Source organism: Hemicordylus capensis, chromosome 4 (assembly GCF_027244095.1).
Source record: "Hemicordylus capensis ecotype Gifberg chromosome 4, rHemCap1.1.pri, whole genome shotgun sequence".
In the NCBI taxonomy this organism is placed as follows: Eukaryota; Metazoa; Chordata; class Lepidosauria; order Squamata; family Cordylidae; genus Hemicordylus; species Hemicordylus capensis.
In genome coordinates, this window is record NC_069660.1 from 163,585,745 (window position 1) to 163,608,737 (window position 22,993).

Here is a 22,993-nt window from a genome sequence, read left to right on the forward strand (position 1 = left end):
ATTCAAGGTGCTGGTATTGACCTTTAAAGCCCTACACGGCTTGGGGCTGGGGTACCTGTCGGACCGCATTCACCCATATGAACCTGCCAGGGCCCTCCGTTCGTCATCTCAGGCCCTGTCATGACCCCGCCACTAACAGAGATCCGATTGGTGGGGACTAGAGACAGGGCCTTTTCGGTTGTGGCCCCTTGGCTTTGGAAATCCCTCCCTGAAGAGCTTTGCCATGCTTCGTCTCTCAGTGTTTTTAAGAAACAACTAAAAACACATATTTTTAAAGAGGCTTTTAAATGTTTCACCTGCTGTGTATATCTGGTAGGTTCTTTTGTCTTTAGTTTTAATAATTCATGGTTTTTAGATTTTAACTTGGAATTTTAAAAGTTAATTTTGATTGTGGTTTTAGCTTGATTATTAACTTGTTTAATTTGGTTAATTGTATTAGTCTGCTTTTATATTGTAACTGTTTTATAAATGTTGTGAGCCGCCCCAAGCAGTAATCTACTGGAGGGGGTGGGTATAAATACTATAGATAGATAGATAGATAGATAGATAGAAGGCATTTCTAGTAGCAGCATGCCCATCCCCGCAGTGCCTGTGCTTGGCTAGACCACTGATTGGAACTGGCCATGGGGTGGGGGTGAGTGGGGGGTTACAATACTATCCTATGCATGAAGGATAGGTCAGGAGAGTGTGGTAACATACCATCTGGCTGACCCCAGATTTTCAGCACCAGCCTGCTGACCTATTGGGTGCTAAGGGCGTAGCTTTGACTGGGCCTAGCCTTTGTGGCTAGGAGTTCTCTCCTACCTACCAACCAGCATGTCAAGTGAATGGATGTTTTCAATTACCGGGGACACTGAGATACCACACCGTTCAAGACTCACACTTGAGTTTGGATGAGCAGCTAGTATTCCTTAAAGTCAGCCTGCCATTTTTAGAAGTCTTCACACTGCCCTTTGAGAACAATATCACTTCATCCCAGCAAGGTCTCTGGCTGTTAAAGCTTTCCTCATCTCCCATAGCCAACTGTAAGAACTTAAGAACAACCCTGTTGGATCAGGCCCAAGGCTTTTCTAGTCCAGCATCCTGTTTCACACAGTGGCCCAGCAGATGCCTCTTAGAAGAGGCATCTCACAGGCAAGAGGTGAGGGCATGCACTCTCTCCTGCTGTTGTTTCCCTGCAACTGGTATTCAGAAGCATCTTGTCTCTGAGACTGGAGGTGACCCATAGCCACCAAACTAGTAGCCATTGATAGACCTGCCATTCATGAATTTGTCAATCCCCCATAGCCATCCCCACATCTCATGGCAGAGAATTCCATAGATTAATTATGCGCTGTGTGAAAAAGTACTTCCTTTTGTGGACCTAAATTTCCCAGCCTCCAGATTCATGGGATTACTCCTGGTTCTACTACTGTGAGAGAGGAAGAAAAAATTTCCCTCTGTCCACTCACTGTTTTATATAATTTTCTACACCTCTATCATGTCTGCCTGTACTAGTCACCTCTGTTCCAAACTAAAAAAACCCCAGATGCTGTAGCCTTGCCTCATAAGGAAGGTGCTTCGGGCCCCTGATCATCTTGGTTGCCCTCTGCTGCACCTTTTCCAGTTCTACAATGTCTTTCTGAAGTTATGGTGACTGGATACACAGTACTCCAAATGTGGCCACACCATAGATTTGTATGAGGGCATTATAATATTAGTATTTTTATTTTCAATCCCCTTTCTAATGATCCCTAGCATGGAATTGGCTTTTTTCACAGCTGCTGCGCACTGAGTTGACACTTTCAATGAGATGTCCACCACGACCCCAAGGTATCTCTCCTGGTTAGTCACCGACAGATCAAACCCCATCAGTATATATGTGAAGTTGGGTTTTGTTTGCTTTTTGCCCCAATATGCATCACTTTACACTAGCTTACACTGAACCACATTTGCCATTCAGGGGCGTATCTAGGGTGGGGCAGGCAGGGCACGTGCCCCAGGCGCCACTTGAAGGGGGGTGCCATTTTAAAAAATTTTTAAAAACTGTGCATGCTCAAATGGGCTCTGTGAGGCCCTAGGCCATGCCAGGAATCGCAGAAGCCATTTGAGCATGCACGGTGGCCATTTTGTTTTCACTGGCCATTTTTAAAAAAAACAAATTATTTTTAAAATGGCCACTGCACATGCTCAAATGGTCCCTGTGAGGCCCTAGAGGCCAGTGGGGGGGAGGGGGAACCTTTGCAGACCCCCCCCATGGCCTTTAGGAAGCCCACCAAAGGGGCTACAGGTAATTTAAAAAATAATAATATAATATAAGTCACTGTACACATATTCAGATTGGCATTATGTACAGAGAATCAGGGCTTGTGAATACTGAGCTGAAGCTTATGAGCTAGAATTGTATTCATTTGCTCTTACTTTGCTTCTTATGATAAGTGAGTTAAATGTGATGCCTTAATAATATGGCTATTAATGGTGAGTTCGTCTTTGAATCAGTGTGAAATCCTTAGTATTAAGGCTCACTGGGAGTTTCTTGCTCTCTTTCTCTCATTTTAACTGTCTTTCTGAAAGACTAGAATATATTCCAAGCAGTGACACAGTTTACTCTGCATATCCTTTAATTATTTTCAGAGTATCTGGGAGAAGTCAAATTCTCCATTTATTTTTAAAACTTATGTAATGTGATGCTACAATATATAGTAGAGATTAGACAGGAACTTCTGTTTAGTTTCCCAAGTACACCTTCACATAGTATTTGGGGATTTCATGAGCCCCAGCCTACTGAAATTTGTAGTTTTCCAGCATTTTTTGGTCTGGCTATGCCCACTGCTAAATAGTTTTTGAAATATTAAAAGATTAACGAGCTTGACTTGTATGTTTGAGCTGATATTATGGTAAAGTTATCTGAAAGATGGGTGTCAGGTGTTTGAACAGGGGGCACAATTTCAGTGCTTGCCCTAGGCGCTATTTGCCCTAGATATGCCTCTGTTGCCATTTTGTCATCCACTCATCCAGTTTGGAGAGATCCTTTTGGAGCTCCTCACAATCTGTTGTGGATTTCACTAACCTAAGTAGTTTAGTGTCATCTGCAAATTAGGGGTGTGCATGGTCTGGAGCGGTCCGGACCGGCACCGAAGGAGGGTGTTCCTTTAAGGGTGGGGGGGTAGAACGTACCCCTCCCGCTGCTCTGCCCCCTCCAGCACCCGTATTTTACCGAGAAATTGGGGCGCTGGAAACCAGCCGCCCCCGCCACCCCCCCTGCGAGCGGATTAGGGGCAAAAACTACTACCGCCGCCACCCACCCTCCCTCCCAGCCGCCCTCCCTCCCTCCCGGCCGCCCGCCCGAGTCCTCACCAGATCATGTTGTTTAAAAAAAGAGAGGAGCTCGCGAACAGAGCTCCTCTCCTTGCAAAGTCTCGGCCCCAACTGGGGCCTTGGGCGCGCGCGCCGCCGCAAAGGACGCCTGGGAGTTCTGCCGGAGGCCCGGTCTACCTGGCCTCGTCCCCTGCCGGCGGGTAGACCGGGCCTCCGGCAGAACTCCCAGGCGTCCTTTGCGGCGGCGCGCGCGCCCAAGGCCCCAGTTGGGGCCGAGACTTTGCAAGGAGAGGAGCTCTGTTCGCGAGCTCCTCTCTTTTTTTAAACAACATGATCTGGTGAGGACTCGGGCGGGCGGCTGGGAGGGAGGGAGGGCAGCGGTGGTAGTAGTTTTTGGCCCTAATCCGCTCGGAGGGGGGGCGGCGGGGGGCGTCTGGTTTCCAGCGCCCCAATTTCTTGGTAAAATACAGGCGCTGGAGGGGCCAGAGCGGCGGGAGGGGTAAGTAAGCCCTCCCCACCCTTAAAGGAGGACCCCCCACCCGGACCCAGACCGGCCAAGTCCGAACCGGTCTGGAAGTTCAGAGGCCTTTACAATGGCCTCCAGACCGGTTCGGACACACCCCTACTGCAAATCTGGCCACTTCATTGCTTACCCCAACTTCTAGATCATTTATTAACAAGTTAAAGAGCACTGGTCCCAGTACCAATCCCTGGGAGACCCCACTTCTTACTTCCCTCCATTTATTCTTAGCCACTGTTTCCTGTCCTTCAGCCAGTTACCAATCTGCACATGAACCTGTCCCCTTATCCCATGACTGCTAAGTTTACTCAAGAGCCTTTGGTGGGGAACTTTGTCAAGTCCCTTGCCTCTTTCTCACTCTCAATAGAATGTTTAGGAAATGCCGACTTCACGGTTTCCCACTCCTTCTTTCTACCTGGGTTGCTCACTTCTCCTCCGCCATGCCATTCTGCTGCCAAAGCCTGGCACCTATGCCTGTCCACCTGCTCATTCCTCCACCCCCATGCAAGTCTATTGCCGGAGTTTGCTTGACTGGTTGTTCTTCCATTCTCTCAGACTTTGGTCATAATATCTGCCTGCTCCTCCACTCTGCTAAGGTGGGAAACAAAAACAAATGGGCATTATGAAATGAATGGAATAATAACAAAGACATAACAAATCAAATGCTATTTTGATGAATAAATAAAATAGCAAATGTAACAACAGAAACAAATGGAGCAGCAAACACAAAAGAACTTGCACACATATTTCACACATGTTGAAACGGATAATTATTTAAACAGTAGCTGTTGACCCATGATGAAGTCTGATTGTGAGTAAAGTATGTTTGTGTGAAAACATTTAAAGTCTGTAAAATATTCCACATAGGGATATGGACTGGTGCAAACATGAAGACCACATACTCTGATATGCTATCAATTTTCTGTAGACTACTTGAGGGCTGCTCGCACAGCCCTTCATGCAGTCGGAGGGCGGGAGAAAGCAGTGTTCCATCTACCTTCCCCCAGACAACTGCTCACAGCCCTGAAGGCACGCAAGCCATGCACCCACACGATCAGTGTTGCTGGGAGCACAGCAGATGAATCTCTGTGCTGCTCCCGCCAGAGCAGGTAAACAGAGGTCAGGACTCATTTTCCTGGCCTCCAGAGATCCTACAATGCACTGTGTGACATTAAGTGCTCACTCCCTTAACCTCAGCTAGCATTCAGGCTAAAAAACTGAGCTAGATGGTGCTGGCCCACTGGGATTGGGCCAGATCCTGGCGGTCCTCACATGCAGCCTAACCTAGCCTGGATTAGGTTGCATGTGAGAACAGCCTTTTGGCTTTGATCAAGAAGACTGAGAAAATCTTTTTTTGAGGCTTGTGAACTCATAGCTGTGATTAGAACAGAGTCAAAAGGCAAATAGCAAGCATTTTCAACATGGAAAAGGGTTTTTTAAGGTGGCTCAAAATGTGTCTTGAAAGATGCCTGAGCCCTCTTCGGGTATCATGAGCCCGAGTACATTGTCCCTGGGTTAACATCTTGTTCTTGGAGCTGTTGGGGTGGCCCATAACCACGGCTTTATTGTTCTCTCCATTCCCTGATTACAAACTGCTTTTGCCCCAGTGATAGAGCATGAGTAGAGAGGGAAGTTAACTGTTCAGTATCCAAGGAAACCTAAAAAGCACAGAATAGGTTTCCAAGAGAATGCATGTGTGTGCACGCATGCGAGAGAGAGAGAGAGAGAGAGAGAGAGAGAGTGTATAGGGCTAGTGTTATTTGCATCCCACTGTTTGAGATGAGCAATGAAGCCCTTGATGTTAATTGCTTATATTCTAAAGGCAACTCCTAATTACAGGACTAGTGCTGTAGTAGGAAAGGAAATTAGTGGTTATATTACATATTACCTCACTGATGCTGTCTTTTAAATTGGCAATGCAACATGAATGTTCACTCAAGGAGTAAGGGAGGGAGGTTGAGGTCTATGTTTTAATTCCTACTCATGCTGTTCACTAGAAGTTGTTTCTTCCCCATCTGTAATAAATTTTAAAGATCTTTAAAGTGGTTTTTCCTTCTGTAATGTTTATGCCAGGTATATCAATTAGCATTGCTGAGTGTAACATTACAGCTCTCAGAATAGACCAATACACTGTTCCCAAACAGAACAGAAGAAAATAAGAGCCCAGGTACATATTATGTGGGAGGTTGTGATTGGATCTCACACCTTTTTTCTTTTCTAATGAAATGCAGCTGTGGGGATTGTCACTGCAACTGAAGCAGTGGTGTTATGTGAGTGGGGGTTTTAACACTTCTCTCGGGTGACATTTCCCTGATCAAAATTGCCCTCAGACTGCTGTTTGCCCTGTTGGTGGGAGGGATTACAGGTACCTGTTTCAATAGAACCTGTGGGATTCCACCATCTCATTAATTTCAGCCAAATATATGTAATATTTCTCAGGTTCACTACTATTGTATATAGAAAATATATATTTCCTTAGAATTTTTTAAAAATAAACCTCTCTCATAAAAAGTATGATTAAAGCTATGTGCTTGTTTTGCCCACACACACACTATATAGATGTTTTTAAAGCTTTGCATTTATGTGCTTGGACCAACACCCCCAACAGCACTTCCCCCTTGCTCTGGTCTGACTCTCTGCTTTCATTGTTTGATGGTGGCCCTCCATTTTGAATATTGGTCACTGGTAATCAAGATGGGCAGTTATGTCTGCCAGGCTGAGGACGACAGATTTTTGCCCTATGAGAATGTAACAATGACCCTGAAATGTTTAAGATAGCAATCTCAATATTTAAGATAGCAACATTCGATTTCCTAGCTTGATGGAACTGAGGTAGCAAGACTACTATTTATGTTTATGTTGATATGCCTGAAATTGTGTTATGCTTTCCTGAATGAGTTTTACTTCCCCCTTGAGCTGTTAGGACTAGCTGACCAAAACCACCAAATCTCATCTGGCATTCAAAACCTATTTTATATAATCGAGTGGGTTCAAAAGCCATTTGTAAGTATCAGAACAATGTGTACCTTTTATTTATTGAATTTATCTTCTGCTCTATGATCATGTAGGTTCTCTGGGTGGCACAGACCTAGAACAACGAACTGCCAATTGTTTTATAGAGTCCTAGAAACCTCCTACTTGCCTGAGCGTAAAAAGCAAGAGGTGAGCTGATAGTAACTGCACTAGAGCAATTGAAGCAGATTTGAGACCGATTGGGAAACCTGACTGACCTAAGCGCCTTCAGTCACTATGAATCTGGATATGCTGCGGTCATGGACACAGCAGCCTCAAAAGTGCACCTGCAAATCCCACTCCCCACACCAATGTGCTCTGAAAGCTCCCCCCCCCCACAGTCACTGTCTACAGAGACAAATGTTTTAATCATGGATGGGGGTAGGGCACATCAGGTCTTGCAAGTGCACTTTTTCAGGGATGCCACATATGAGTACAGAACCCCCAGATATCATTAACGATTGAATAGCTCTCAAGTTTCCCCTCTTAGCCTTATAAAGTCACCACAGATCAGTTCTGGGATGATATGAGCATTGCATCATTCAGAGCAGCCTCTGCATTGAGACACAACCTAAACTACCAAATAGGTTGGGAAAATCACATTTTCTCCACTTCCAGATTTCTTCATAATGGCACTCTTTCTGGTCAGATTAGTTAATACAATAGGACTCTCACCCATAGATATATGCTAGATATATACTGAAGATCACCACAGCTTGGGTTGGGATTATCAGTCAGCAGACAATAAGAACTAGAGGGAAATTCTAGCCTTTTGCCACCCATGCAAACAACACTTCTAGGAGTGAAAAAGGGAGTTTAACCTCTGATTACCCATTCTTCAGCTCCCTACAGCGACCCTTCCCTGTCATTCTGTCATAATGGGGCTATCTAAAGGGCCTTTTTTCCAGACGCCAGGCTAGCCAGATGTGATATTACACACGCTGCCCCTCTGGCACACTTGCCTTGTCCTGAAGGCTACAAAGAGATGCAGCACAGTCATTCTTTCTTTCTTCTATCCCAAGGGACAGTGGTAGCTCCCATCAAAGAAAGGTGAAAAGAGCTTCCGTAGAGAAATCCAGTGTTAAATGTGGCAACACTACGGAGGCTGAGCATTTAATTTGCCTATAAGAAACATCGGGCACATTTTCAAGTAAGGGTTGCCACATTTCAGCCCAGTCACTGGACATAACAATTAAAATTCTCGCTAGAACATAAGACAAGAAAGTCATGGCTCAATTTCTTTGTTCTTCCTTACTTCTGTCATCTCACCTCCAGGTGCAGAGTACCTGGAGCTTTTGCAGTCAGCAGGCTTTACAGCGGGTTTACCATGAGGTTTTACTGTGAGTTCCAGGCAAAATGGATGCTCCGACATAAAAAGAGGATTTTTTTTTACCCCAGACAGAACCTGGGCTAGCTTCCAATATGGAGGGGAAAACCCGAATCATCTGTGAAGTGCTCTCTGAAATATCGCACAGACTTCAGAGTAAATCTGGCTGATATGGGAACGCACACCCACCCTCCCAAAGTAAAGTTGTGGTAAAGTCGCTGTCTGAAAAACCTCCTGGAGTCTTACTTACCGCAGCCGGTGAGAGAGAGGGCAGAACAATGGACTGGGAAGAGAACAAATGGAAGAGCCATGGCCACCTAGTCACTTAAAGGGCAATGCCTTGGTGTCAGGATTGCAAAGTAGCAACTTTGGTCAGGTTGGCAGTAGCACTCCAGCAGTCATAGGGAAACAGGAAGCAAGCCATCTCTCCTTCCTCTGGTGCCTATCCAGCACACAAGACCCTTGGGCAGTAGAGTTTCTCCAAGGGCTACTGTCCACACACAACACCACCAGGCCCACAATGTGCAGCTGCAGAGAACTGTTGTAGGATACACTTTAAGTTTACAAGAGGGAACAATGAAATCCAAAGGCTGCCCTGAATGAAATTACAGTGATCCTAGGGAAATACCGCAACCTACTTCCTCGTTCTCTTTCCACCACTTGTATATACAAGAGTTTTAGTCACATGTAGGTGGTCTTGTTTGCTGTACTTTTATAACTTAAGGGGCTTTTTACTTGATACTGTAAGTTGCTTAGAACATGCCTATTTTAGATGAAGAGTAATGAATACCTTTAAAAAGAGTAATGAATACCTTTACAAAGTAAAATAAATGACACTGTTTTAACGGTGCAGCGGTCATGAGCCAGAGGGATGCAGGGGAAGAGGGTGGGAGGAGCAGGTTCTACAGATTCAGATCTGTGCTCAGCCAAGAAGCCCACTGGGTGGTGAGGATTAACAAGAAAGTGATGCTGAGTGCCTTGTAGGATGAAATATGATGTAGAAAATATATTTTTTACAAGTCAGTGTTCTCTTTGGTGAATGCTGAATATAATTTGTGTCTAATAAATAAATGGGGGTAAGACTTGCTACAAGAGTGACTGGGTTCCCTTTAGTGCAGGGCTGCACAACTTCAGCCTCCATACAGATATCAGACTACAACTCCCATTATCCCTGGCTATTGGCTGTTGAGGCCTGGAATGATGAGAGTTGTAGTCCAAAAACAGCTGGAGACAGGGGTGTAGCGATAATTGAGCAAAAGGGTTCAAAGAACTCAGGCCCCCAGCTCCACCGCTCCCTATTTTCTTCATTATCTCCCTCACTCTGAGGGGTCACCAGAGACAGAGGTGAACACAGGACCCCTCTCCCCTAGCTACGCCCCTGGCTGGAGGGTCGAAGTTCTACAGCCCTGTTTCAGTGCCATCAGCCACAGCCTTTCTACTATAGTATTAGTTCAGTAATTAAAAGAGGAGAAAGTAGGACTTGACTTAATGCACTGATGTTCCATAACAACAAAACAAGGGTGCTTAGAGGTGGCCTCACTGGGAGGCAAGGAGAAGTCCCCTCAGGCAGCAGATTTTGAGTACCATTAATGCCTGTAGAGCAGGAGACAGAACCATCAGCAGAGTTCATGCATGGTTCCAATTCATTTCCATAAGGCTTGCACAAGTTGATTGTACTCAGAGGCTGACATCGTGACTAAATTTAATAGAGGAACTCCAATTGAAATTTAGTAGTCCTTTAGAGTAGTAACTTCTATTGAGTAATTTAGTCAGAATGTCAGCTAGTGTTAATTAGTGTGTATAAGTGTGTGGGGGAGATTTATTTATTTTTTGCTTAAGACACCAGAAGATCTTGGGCTGGTCCTGAGGTTGATGGACAGAGCTAAATTAATGGCAGGTTGTCATCTAAAGTGAAATGCAAAAATAAATAAATAGTTCAGATTCAGCCAATTAAGTTTGTATAATATGAGGAGGAAAGTGGTGGTTAAGGGCATGTTAACAGCTGAACTGTAAATCAACTTATTTAAATGCCTTTTCCTTTGATAGCCAAGTATATGCATATCATTAGCTTGTAAATGCCTCTAATAAGCCTGTCTACACTAATATGCCAAAAAGAATCTAATTAACTTTTTCCCCCCTTTGCAAGGCAGTTGATGAGATGGTGAGAATCTTATGTTAGATCTTCTTCATTGCAACTCTTTAGCATCAGCTAAGTACCATTGTACTGAAGCAGCCACTAATAAAAGGCGATTTTATTTATGAGCGCTCCTAACCTTGCCTGTCACACTGGATGGTGGATGGATAGGGGAGGCATTTAAGTCACTCCAGTCGAGTCTCTTTGTGTCTTTGTGCCCTTCCCCTTCAAGTTACCAGCTCAGCCCTGGCCCTTGCTTTCCTTGTGCAATGCTGGTTCTGGTTCGCATAAAGAGCTGCCGGGTGCAGGAAAAGCAAAGCTCTTCCTCTTGCAGCTCTCCTCTGTTTTCACAGTTTGACAGAGGAACAGAATTGGGCCTCCCAGGCCTTTCTCCTGTTCATATCGCGTGCTTTGAAACTTCCTATCAAAAAATCAGACCAACGCCTGGTAACTGAGCAAAGAGATGACTTTTAAAGTGGTGATTCTCTTATATTTAGCAGGGAGAGAGCAACTGCCCTTCACCAACCCCAGCACAGCACCCTTCCAGTGGTTGTTGCTGGTGTCTACTGTATGTTTCCTTCTAGACTATGAGCCCTTTGGGGACAGGGAACCATCTTATTTCTTTTTCTATGCAAACCACTTTGAGAAGTATTTTTGTTGATAAGTTATAAATAAATATCATTAATGATAACAATAAGAACAATAATGCAATTTTTAAAAATAGGCAGGATCAAGGGTGGGTTTTGAGTCTGGTGAGTTTTTGTCAGCTCAGAGGATGGAGTCTAGAAGTGTTCCCTCTAGCAGGGATTATGGGAGTTGTAGTCAACAACATCTGGGAATTCCTCTTAGAAGGAACACTGGAGCCCAGTATGTCTTGATGTGCTTTGCTTGAAAGTTTGTGGATAAATAGAAAAAACTATTGCCATCTCAGCACAAAATACCTTATACTATACCTGGAACAAAAATATCTAAGCAGTAGGCAAAATAAAGTACCAGATGTTAGGGATGTGCACGGAACCGGCGGGGGGGGGTTCATAGGTGCGGGGGTTGACTGTAAGGGCAGGGGAGGGTGCACTTACCCCTCCCTCCACCTCCCCCCCCCACGCTCCACCTTTCCCCCCTATCAGCGCTCCATTGCAAAATGGTCTGGTGGGGCAGCAATGTACCTCCCTGCCACCCCAGCCGCTCCTTGGACCAGAAGTAAGTGAAAGTACCCAGTGTGTGCCACCCCAACCGCCCGCCTCCCCCACCCCTACCACGGAGGTCCACTGCCAAGGTCCAGAACGATCAGCGGTTCCACCGGTTCGAAGCCAGGGGTGGGGGGTGGGAGAGGGTACACATTCCATGCATATCTCTACCAGATGACAGGCTACCTGTTTTGAGGCAAGCCATTCCCCTTCCTCCAAGTTTGGCCAGGGTTCAATCTGAAGGACTGCAAGCCTTAATTAAGGTATACCATATGTTTGATGGATTGAAGTAGGCAGCATGAAGCAATTTGCTTCCAAATTTTGGCAACATGCTTTCAACAGGGCCTCCCTTCTTGCTCCTCCTCCTCCTCCGACTAAGTCCAGAAAAAACTGGAAAGCTGGTGATGTGTGTGTGTGGATATAGAAATAGTATGATCTCTTTTTAAACAATCTTTTATTTAGCTTTTAGAAAAAGATAATTTGTTTCATAATATTATGTTAAATAAATTGAATGTGAGGAGGCAGGCTTTGTTTTTCTCTTTTCCTTCCAAGGATTCCACCCTTCACATTTTTCAGTGTGCTCTTGAGCACATGGTTAGGCAGGATTTAGAGGAGCTGAGCCCATAGTGGCAATTTTCACACACACACACACACAATGTGTTTTGCTACAAATTGCCACTTTGGAGGCAAACTGTAGCTTTGGGACAGGACTTTTGGAGCAAAAACAGCACAGGAAGAAAGCGTTAATCTCTCCCTTCACTGCACCACACTCCTAGCCTAGATAGGGGGCCCCTTGGCTAAATTTTAAATTTTAATTTTAAACAAAGGACTGCCTTGGGCTCCCAAGGCTTTCTGCCTGCCCAACAAGGTTGTCAGTTGGGCCTTTGCTCCGTGTGCTGACATTGAGAGAGGCTCAATTGTCCTGCATGTGGGACAGGGCCTTCTCTGTTGTTGCCCTCAGGCTTTGGAATGCTGTCCCAGTGAATGTCCACTCTTTGACATCTGCGGCTGCTTTTAAAAAACAGCTTGGAGACCTTTTTATTTGTTTAGGTTTTTACTCCTCAGGGGCTGCCGGGTCTCTCAGCTCTCCTGCTTCTGTTTATCTTTTTTATGGTGGTTGTGGTTTTTACTGTTTAACTGAGTTTAAGGTTTTAAACACAATTTTTATGGCGTTCCGTTGTATTTTAACTCTTGTAAACTGCCTTGGGATGCCTTATGAAAGGCAGCATCAAAATTGAACAATAGTAAATAAATAAAATCTAAAAAATACAAGGACCAAAGTAACATCTTGTGTGGTTTGACCCTTAGTAGAAGCATGCAAATACATTTTATCTTTAAAAGAAGGGAAGAAAATTGCACTAGTGATTTTTTTTCTGGACTCTGCTTGCTAGATAAACGCTATAGATCAGTGTTGGCCCATCTACTAGGCAGACTTTATATTATACTGGTGCCCCCTAAGAATTGGCTCCCGAGTGGTTTTTTATTGATTATGGTTATTTTTCAATATCCATTGTTTTATTGTTCAGCTGCTTTGGACTTTTGAAAGAGAAATAGGATATTTATTTATTTATTTATTTATTTATTTATTTATTTATTTAGATCTATAGATTTATAAAAAACTAAAAGACATTTTATATAAATGCCTTTATATAAAAAGGCATTTTTAATATAAAGACATTTTATATAAAGGCATGTTTATATAAATATATTTTAAAAGGCATGAGAAAGTTCTAGCCTAGTCTTCTTCAGGATGTGCTGCTTTTCTTAGTTGTGATACTCCACATATTGTTCTCCTCCCCTCTCAAAATGTTTAGATCAGTTCTAGTGCCAGAGCACACCAGACCTGATTTACACATTCTAATCCTGGAGAGGAACGGGAGGCCGGAAACACATTGTAATCTTAACATCTGCATGAGAGCTACAAACTTGCTTTTTGAAAACAAAAACTCAGTTTATCAGGATTCTGCTCAGGCTGGTAGATCCCAGACTAGTACAAGTCATTGATTCATGGTGCAGTCTTGACTATCCAGATTTCCAGGTCTATGGGAAAGGACTAGAAATAATATTTATGGATCTAGCCATCTGATAACTACCAGTGACATATGTTTTGGAAAGATCATGAGTAGAAACAAACACATTGTAATCTACGCAAATCAAAGCCACGCCAGGCAGAAATTAGATTACCATAGTTCCTCAGGAGGAGACAGCAGAATAATGCTCTTATTTGGCAGCTCCCATTTAAATGGTATTCTATTTAATAAAATAGCCACAGTTATTATGGACTCATGTTGAGATCTGTGGGACTGTCAATGCAGTCATCAGATCACAAAATTTAGCATCTGTTTGAATATTGCACTGTTAAACATGGCTGTTAATCCTGACCTTCGTCTGTTGGGATATGCTTGGCACAAGCTTTTAGGAATCTCTCCTGAACCAACCCTAGTGGAATGAATAAATGGATACTGCTGCACAGCTATGTTAATTGCACTCCTGTGCAGCTCCCATTCATTTCAATGGGCTGGTGCAGGTGGCACTCCTATTGGTTTGCACCCATTAGCAGCAAATTTCGTCACATCTGCCTGCTTAGTAGCTGAGCAGATGTTTCTCCACAATAATCAAAGGTTAGATATTTTAATAAGAATTAGCCACATCATGAAGGGGATATGAGCTCCTTTCTCTTCCTTTTCTTTATGCAAATAGGCAGGAAGCTCATTAACAAGGTGAGAAGCTGGAGCTTAATTAGAAAAGAAGGGGAGGCAGGGACAGTTTGATTTAGCCGAGTCAGCAAACTAACTGGCTAATTGGCCTTTGGCAGCATCAAAGGCCTTTATTAATTGAGCAACCTGTACTCATTCATTACGATCCTTACACTGATCATTCCTTATTGTGGGCTGGGAAAATGTTAATCATTCTACCCTCCGCTCAGCAAAACCTATCTGTCCCGATTGTTAACCATATGCTTCAATTTGGGAGGGGGCTCCAAAGATCAGGTCCCCATTTCCATATTCATACCCTTCTGAACAATTGAGATGGACTTGGGATGTGAAGTTTGCGTTTTCATCTGCTTTTTAATTAGAGGAAGGGACCAAAGAGCCTTAGAATGTTATCTTTTCTGTTTTTCAAGATGCTGCCTGTGAATATGGACAGTCCAGGTTTGCACTGAAATATTCTTTTTGATTTTTTTCATCATTATTTGAGCAGAACAAAAGAAAGATTACACATAATGCTTACAGGAGACATAAGAATATAAGAACAGCCCTGCTGGATCAGGCCCAAGGCCCATCTAGTCCAGCATCCCATTTCACACAGTGGCCCACCAGATGCTGCTGGAAGCCACAGGCAGGAGTTGAGGGCATTCCCTCTCACCTGCTGTTACTCCCCCGCAACTGGTACCCAGAGGCACCGCGCCCCTGAGGCAGGAGGTGGCCTACAGCCCTCCGACTAGTAGCTGTCAATAGACCTCTCCTCCATGAAGTTATCCAAACCCCTCTTAAAGCCATCCAGGTTGTTGTCTGTCACCACATCTCATGGCAGAGAATTCCACATGTTGATTATGTGTTGTGTGAAAAAGTACTTCCGTTTGCTGGTCCTAGATTTCCTGGCCATCAATTTCATGGGATGACCCCTGGTTCTGGTGTTATGTGAGAGGGAGAAGAATTTCTCTCTATCCACTTTTTCCACACCATGCATGATTTTATAGACCTCTATCATGTCTCCCCGCAGTCATCTTTTTTCTAAACTAAATAGCCCCAGGTGTTGTAGCCTTGCCTCATAAGAAAGGTGCTGTAGGCCCTTGATCATCTTGGTTGCCCTCTTCTGCACCTTTCCAGTTCTACAAGGGTCTTCTTAAGATACAGTGACCAGAATTGTATGCAGTACTCCAGGTGTGGCCACACCATAGTTTTGTATAAGGGCATTATAATATTAGCAGTTTTATTTTCAATCCCCTTCCTAATGAACCCTAGCATGGAATTGGCCTTGGAGTGGGCTGATTCAGTCAACTTCAAAATGCCAGTGTAAGGTTTAATGGAGACACAGGAATACTTCCAATATCTGCAAGTGTTATAAGTTCACAGAATGCTGTTAAAGGAAGTGGGGGGCTATGTTTAATTTCTTTTAAAAGAGAGGTGCCAGGGCTTAGGCCTAAGGAGAACCTTGCCACCTGCCCTGGAAAGAAGTCCTGGCCCTCCATTCTAAGAGGCTGTTCACAAAAGCCATCCTACCCAGGCTTGCACAGCCTTACCCAAGTAAGGAGAGGAGAGCTGGTCTTGTGGAAGCAAGCATGACTTGTCCCCATAGCTAAGCAGGGTCCACCCTGGTTACAAATGAATGGGAGACTAGAAGTGTGAGCACTGTAAGATATTCCCCTCAGGGGCTGGAGCCGCTCTGGGAAGAGCATCAGAAGGTTCCAAGTTCCCTCCCTGACATCTCTATGATAGGGCTGAGAGAGATTCCTGCCTGCAACCTTGGAGAAGATGCTGCCTGTCTGTGAAGACAATACTGAGCTAGATAGACCAATGGTCTGACTCAGTATATGGCAGCTTCCTATGTTCCTATGTGTGCAGCCAATCAGCATGGCATGAGGATGAGGAAAGGTAGGTATATGCCTGCCTTTTCCCTAGCCCACCTTAGCCACCAGAGCAGCTGTGTGTGTGTGTGTGTGTGTGCGCGCGCGCCTGTCTGTCTGTCCCTCATGGTCAACTTCGCAATGTCTGGACCGATTTGAACCAAATTTAGTAGAGTTGTAGGGATACATAGGCACACCTCAATGTGTAGTTTGTGCTGATGTAATCCATCCTAATTCAAGATGGCGGATGCATGAACATTTGAAGCACAAGTGGGCTAACTCGTGAACTGCCTAACCAATCTGAAACAAATTTGGAACAGCTGTAGTGACACCTAGGGACACTGCAGCAGTGTAGTTTGTGATGATATCACCCACCCCAATTCAAGCTGGCAGATATGTGAACATTTGAGGCACAAGTGGGCTAACTTGTGAACCACCTAACCGATCTAAAAAAAAAATTAGAACAGCTGTAGAGACACATAGAGACACCACAACAGTGTAATTTGTTATGATGTCATCCATCCTCATTCAAGATGGTGGACATGTGAACATTTGAAGTGCAAGTTATGTTATATTTATAATATAATAAATATTTATTATTTATTATAATAAATAATAAACAACTCAGTGTTGTGGGCCCCAGTCTTCACATTCATCAACACACATGGCTGTATTCCCAAGGACTGGGGACTAGCAGTTATCATCTCCCTCTTCAAAAAAAAAGGCAAAAAGCACGATCCAGCAAACTATAGACCTATCAGCCTGCTCAGTACAGTCAGTAAGCTCTATGCTAGACATCTATATTGGAAACTTAGGGAGTGGCTGGACCAAGAAAATCTTGTGGAGGAGCAGGCTGGATTTTGGGATGGCTGATTCATGATAGACCAATGTTTAGTTATACAACATGTTATTGAGAAATATTTCACCCATGCCACAACCTCCCTCTATGCAGCTTTTATAGACCTCAAGGCAACATTTGATTCCATCTCTTGAGTGAAACTGGGAGAAGCTGGAAGGCTCTTCAATCAACCTGCCCCTGCTATACCTCATACACATCCTACATGCCAACACATCCCTCAAAGAAAGGTGCAACCCTCAAGGCCACCTGTTAAGCACCGTGCCAACCCAAAAGGGCATCAAACAATGCTGCATTCCTGCCCCGCTTCTGTTCAACTTCTATATTAATGCCATGTTGGGTCACCTTAATAAATCAGATTTTTACTTTCCCAAGCTTGCAGAGAGACACATCTGTACTCTGCTCTATACAGATGATGCAGCAATTCTCTCAAGGAACCCCATAGGTCTCAGAAGAGCCCTCACCCAATATTGCAAGGAATACCAGCTGGAAATCAACTACCACAAAACCAAAATCATGGCCAGGGGTGTAGCAAGGTTGGAGTGGGCCCAGAGACAAGCCAGTTCAGCCTTCAGCCAGTTTTCGGCCTTCACCTGGAGGCCCAGAGGCCATGTTGCGTGCCTTTGCCCATGGCCTCTGTGTGGCCCAGGCATCATTTTAATGACAACTTTATGCCACTTTTATACCTTTTTAATGCCATCTATGTATCCTACTTTATGCTGGTCAATGACTATAATAAAGATGTTTGTTTGTTTTTTTGTTTGTTATTAAATTTTTTATACCATCCTTCCAAAACTGCCTCAGGGCGGTTTACATTAAAACACCATTAAAGTCAATTAACAATTGAAACAAAAATTATACAAAAATTATATAGAGGACATTACTTGTTCAGAACCAGCCGCCACCCCCCTTTCTAGTGTTGCCAGCTCTTGGAATATGTCCTGAAGCTTCAGGGGGTTCATCTATTCCTTCTCAGGGTCTCCTGATGAAAGATTGAACTCTCCAGGTAGATGACCAGAATCAAGTTGGTGGACAGGCTATTTCCTGCTTGGCTTGAGAGGTTTTGCTGTTAGTTTCATGTTCATCCAGTTCCACCCTGAGGCACCAGACGCAGCTAGCCTCTTCCCCCGGCCTGCCCACAGCCATACTTTGCTCTCTTCAGGTGCCATTAGGCTCAACTCCCTCCCACCAGTTTCCACTTTGTGATCTTCCAACCCCAACATCAGTGCTAGGTGGAATGGGGCATTCAGGTAAAGTTCTGTAGTGGGGGCATGACCCCCGCTTAATAGTGAGTGGTGAGGTGGAGTACGCTATAGCAGCTCCTTCAACCACAGCCCAAGAAAATGTGAGGGATATGGTGGCAGCAACTCTTCCACCTTTGATGGTGGCTATTTGATGTTGCCTCATAAAACCCCTGCCCCCCTTCACCAAGAGGGAGAGAGGATGAACCATCATTCCAATTTACAGATAAGAAGGCAAATGAGAGAAGCATAGCCCCTCCTGGCCCTAAGCCCTTGGCCAGTGCCCTATTTGGTTGTCTCTTGACATTCCCTTGGCACTGCTCCTAAGCTCCCAGGTTCTTCATCCTGCTCCTTAGGGTTTGAGCCTCAGGTAAGTGGCAATGTAGGACCTCTCTCTCTCTCTCACACACACACACAGTTGCTGATCTCTGCTTTGAAAGTTGGTGTAGCAAAGCTCTTTTTACACAAAGATATGAAAAGAACATGAGGATCCTCCTTAGTTCAGGAGTTAGCCACCCCTACCCAAGCCATCCTTGTAAGGTCAGTTTGGCTTCCATCTCCATGTTATTCCTAAACATTTGTTTTCTGCTTCCAATATCCCAGCTCAATAGAAGTAACCTTGGCAAATAGCCAAGATCCCACCCCCTTTCCTATTCCACTGTGGGGGGTTCCAGAAAGTCAAATTCTCCTCCTTTTCTCCTTCTTAAAAAAATTCTTATTCCACATAGTGCCTGGGACCCGACTAGCCTTTGCCTCATTATTCAGATTATTATTTTAACAAGATGTCTTGTTCTCTCTGAGGCAGCAAATGCACAGAAGGGCCCATCAATTTTCATAGAAAGCCATTAAAGTTTTTTCTCATTAGCCATAATTAAAAGGTGCAGCCTGTACTCCCAATAGATCACACTGTAAGGGAGGGTCGCTGAAAAGATATATCCTGTATTTGGCACTTAAGATGATTCGCAGAGCAAGGCAGCAAGGAGGGTGGAGGGTCAGGAGACTTTTAGGTGAAATTAGAAGCAGAATTTTTAAAAGCTGACTTAATGCAGATTTTTTCCCCAGAACAGCAAAATAATTAGGATTTTTCAATACAGAGCCTATCCGGGGTGCTGGGTAAATTTTGATCCCATTGCACACACACAAGTGCTCCCTCCACACACACACACAACAGATATAAGTATGGTTAGTCACAAAGCTTCAACTGTAGATGTGTAAGATCTCAGGCATCAATTGTGTTGATCAGTTTAAGTTGTGGAATATCCTTAGGAAAATGGGTGTCCCAGAACATCTCATTGTTCTCATGAGAAACCTATACACAGGACAGGAAGCCACAGTCCAGACAGAACATGGTGAAACAGAGTGGTTCCAGATCAGCAAAGTTGTAAGGCAAGGCTGTATACTTTCTCCTTATTTATTGAACTTATATGCTGAACATATACTGAGAGAAGCTGGATTTGAAGAAGATGAGTGTGGTTTTAAAGCTGGAGGAAGAAACATCAATAACCTGCACTATGCTGATGACACCACTCTGATAGCTGAGAATGTGGATAATCTGCAAGGTCTAGTAATGAAAGTCAAGGAGCACAGTGAAAAAAATGGGTCTACGACTAAATGTGAAGAAGACTAAACTAATGACAATTGGTACAGCAACCAGCCTCAGAATTGATCATGAAGACACTGAAGTGGTGGATAACTTCTGCCTTTTAGGATCGACCATCAACAGTTAAAGATCCAGCAGTCAAGAAACACGCTGCAGACTAGCACTCGGTAGGGTTGCAGTGAAGGCCTTGGAAAGGATATTTAGATGCTGTGATGTGTCTATACCTACAAAGATTAGAATCGTTCAGAGAATGGTTTTTCCCATGACACTCTATGAATGCGAAAGCTGGACTTTGAAGAAGCAAGATAGAAAAAGTATTGACACTTTTGAACTTTGGTGCTGGAGGAGACTTTTGAGGATACCATGGAAAACAAACAAATGGATCATAGAACAAATCAATCTGGACTTTTTGCTTGAGGCACTAATGACTAGGCTCAAACTATCATACTTTGGACAAATTATGTGAAAACCCAGATCCCTTGAGAAGTCCATAATGCTGGGAAAAGTTGAAGGAAAGAGAAAAGGATGACCAGCAGCAAGGTGGATGGACGATTATGACAGCAATTAATGCACCACTGAGAGACATTAAAGGGCAAGTTGAAGACAGATCATCCAGGAGAGAATCTATCTATGTGGTCACTAAGAGTCAACACCGACTTGACGGCACTTAATCAATGAATCAAAATCTCAGGCAGAATCAGAAATACAAAAATAAAGAAACAATTTTAATAATTAGAACATGGTAAAATAAATGCATAAAAACTGTTTACATTACTGTATCTTATCGCTGTGATATACAAATTTGGCTCACAGTATGTGAATCATGCTGTTAGTCAACAATAATGCAACTCCTCACCTATTATGGTTTTTTAAATTCCATTTCATATTACTGTGTTCCCATGCATAATATTCCTTATATGAATACATGAATGGTGTGTTGAATTCCTAAAAAAACTCATGGTATTTAACTATTTATGAACAGTGTTCTTCTAGAGTGACCATGCATCACCTCTCAGCGTTTCTGTTCACTAGCTACCTTTCTATAGTTATTACAAGCTTCTTGTTAAAATCCTTCAGAAACTTGCACATGCTCCTCTCTTGCCATCAATACGTTCTCCATATGTGCCCTCTTACGTCTTATGCTTTGCTCAAGCTAGTGTTTAGATTGGGCTTCCTTTTCCCTTGCCACTGTCTTGTCTTGTCTCCAGTCATTTCAAAAATTCTGTTTTTCACCCTATGTGACTGGGTGGCACATGGGCTTGGGGAGGGCTTACATCGGGTATGTAAGCAGAAGTTGGTTGAGCTTTTGCGGAGCCAGACACAGGAGCTTGGAAAATACACAGCATCTCTGTTCCTAAAGTTCAGGAGTCGAATCCTGTGAGATTGAAGGAGTCATCAAATCTGTGACAAATATAGAAAGTTTGTCTAGCAATTTACAAAACATTTGCAATTTACCAAAAAAAAAAAGGGGTGGGTGGGAACCAGTGAGCTCTGGGTCAATATGTGATGAAAGCATTCCAGATTTCTCTCTTCCGGGTCAAATTACATACTTAGAAAACAAAAATGTGAGCAATGTATTGATTATGCTTTTTTTCCTTATAGGTCTCAGAAGCTCTACTGGTATGTACAGCTCTTGACCCAATAGATCATACCTGCCTACATGAACATGCAACTGTTTTATCTGGAAAACGATGGATTTTTGTCTTGGCATATCCATTTTGGGTTGTGGGTAGAGTTAGTTCTTCTTAACCCAATCGTCATACAGTGCTTAGTATGAAGGCACTTTATGAATAAAAATTATATAATTATTTTCCTTTCATAATCATCCTCTTCAAAATATTTGATTAACTTGCAGGCAAAAGAAAAATAGTTTGTTTACAAAGTGGCAAAATAAAAAGTTGGCAGTCCCCCCACCCCCATACCATTTAGTCCACAGGTTCAGGCACTGAAGAATATCTTCAGCATGTCTGCGTGTGTGTCAGTAGCAGGGGGGATCCTATCTCATGTGGAGGACGGCATAAAACATTTTACTACATAGCAAAATTACTCTGAAGACTGATGGATAAACTCGTGAGACCCACTCACATTTATGAAGGTTGTAAGTTATATACTCCTGGTGAACTAGAGGAAACTGAACAATTGCCTTTTATGGGTAATATATTAAAGTCGCCAAGGAACAGACAAGGGTTTACAACAAACTATAACTTTAATGCTTTCAAACCACTGTATTATTTTCAGGGGGATTATTAGAAACCAGGGTAGGGTTCCAAATACTTCCCTGTGCTCATTCCCATAAGATATTCTGCCCACAACTTGTAGGCATTAGTCCCTGGGCTGGCTTGACCTTGGCCTTCGAGAAAGGTCACAAAACATTCACAGGGGTCTGGGACTCTCATCTGATTCCACTGGAAGACAAGAAACACCTAGGTTTATGATGAGAATCCCACTGGCCAGAAAATGACCCTTCAGTGGCTGTTTCAGTACATCTGCTTTGCCATCATTTAGTCCACTTCTTTAGACACCAAGACTGTTTAATGAGTCCAAATAAAAGCTTGTTTAACTACAGTTAATGTGAAGTTAATAGTACTATTGTATCAGGCAGCCAATTAAAACACTAGATCCAAGCAAAAAGGTGTAAAGCTTTACCAAATAAGAAATAAAAGAAGAAAATAGATGCCAGATAACAAAAGTGTAGTTATTACACAGAATAACTCAATTGCTTAAAAAAAACCTCCTTAATAAATCATGAAATATATCCACCTTTAAATACAACAAAAGGTAGGCCTTTGGAGGCTGGGAACAATATTATTTATTTATTTTCTATGTAGACCACTTTGAGAACTTTGTTGAAAATGGTATATACATATCCATAATAGTAGCAGGAAAAGAAAATAGGGTCCTATCAAATTCTTGTTTAGCTAAAAGAAGGGAACAAGCCAGAGGAGAAAAAGAAAACTTCTGTCCTATAGTATGCTATGCCCAACAAACACAAAAACGACCCAACACAAGAATAGCCACACAGTGATGAAGTGCTGTAGGAGGAGGAGGACCAGCTCATTGAGGGTTACATATAAAGAATCACTGAGATTAGCTCTACAACTTTAACTTATGCTGTGCATTTTTTCAAAATGTATACTGCAGCCAGCCAGATACAGGCTACAGCCAAAGAGCCCCACGCTGCCACTCTTGTGTGCCTTACCTGACAGATGAGGATACAAGAAACATGTTCACCAGTAGCCCACTCACAGCAAA

At 43.4% G+C, this 22,993-nt stretch overlaps 1 long non-coding RNA gene across 1 annotated transcript in view; it reads left to right on the forward strand.

The window, feature by feature from the left end:
- The window catches only part of LOC128324223 (uncharacterized), a 31,372-nt gene extending 9,753 nt beyond the window's left edge, over positions 1-21,619 (forward strand). The window contains exons 4-5 of the long non-coding RNA XR_008306735.1: positions 6,886-6,979; positions 21,344-21,619. This is a non-coding gene — a long non-coding RNA (uncharacterized LOC128324223). The remainder of the gene's footprint in view (positions 1-6,885; positions 6,980-21,343) is intronic.
- The last annotated feature ends 1,374 nt before the right edge of the window (positions 21,620-22,993 follow it).